Source organism: Sinocyclocheilus grahami, unplaced genomic scaffold (assembly GCF_001515645.1).
Source record: "Sinocyclocheilus grahami isolate Dianchi unplaced genomic scaffold, SAMN03320097.WGS_v1.1 scaffold122.1, whole genome shotgun sequence".
NCBI classification, from domain to species: domain Eukaryota; kingdom Metazoa; phylum Chordata; class Actinopteri; order Cypriniformes; family Cyprinidae; genus Sinocyclocheilus; species Sinocyclocheilus grahami.
In genome coordinates, this window is record NW_015505301.1 from 2,395,076 (window position 1) to 2,395,338 (window position 263).

Sequence of the window (263 nt, forward strand, 5' to 3'; positions counted from 1 at the left end):
AAATGTGTCTAAGCGACAGTATTCGTTTTAAAAGCATTGATTTTGATTTGAATATAAAAATGGCACAATTGATTTAGACTGAGATTTTTCTTCCATCTGGAATGTTCTTTTGAATAATTCGAGACTGTGGGGCTGTAATACGGGATGAGTACGGTTTCTCCCACGATCTTGACACCTCAGCATGGAGATCGGGGAAAACGGAAGGCCCCCATCGTGAAGGCTGTGATCTGGATTCAGAAAACATTCGTCTAATTATTTTTAGG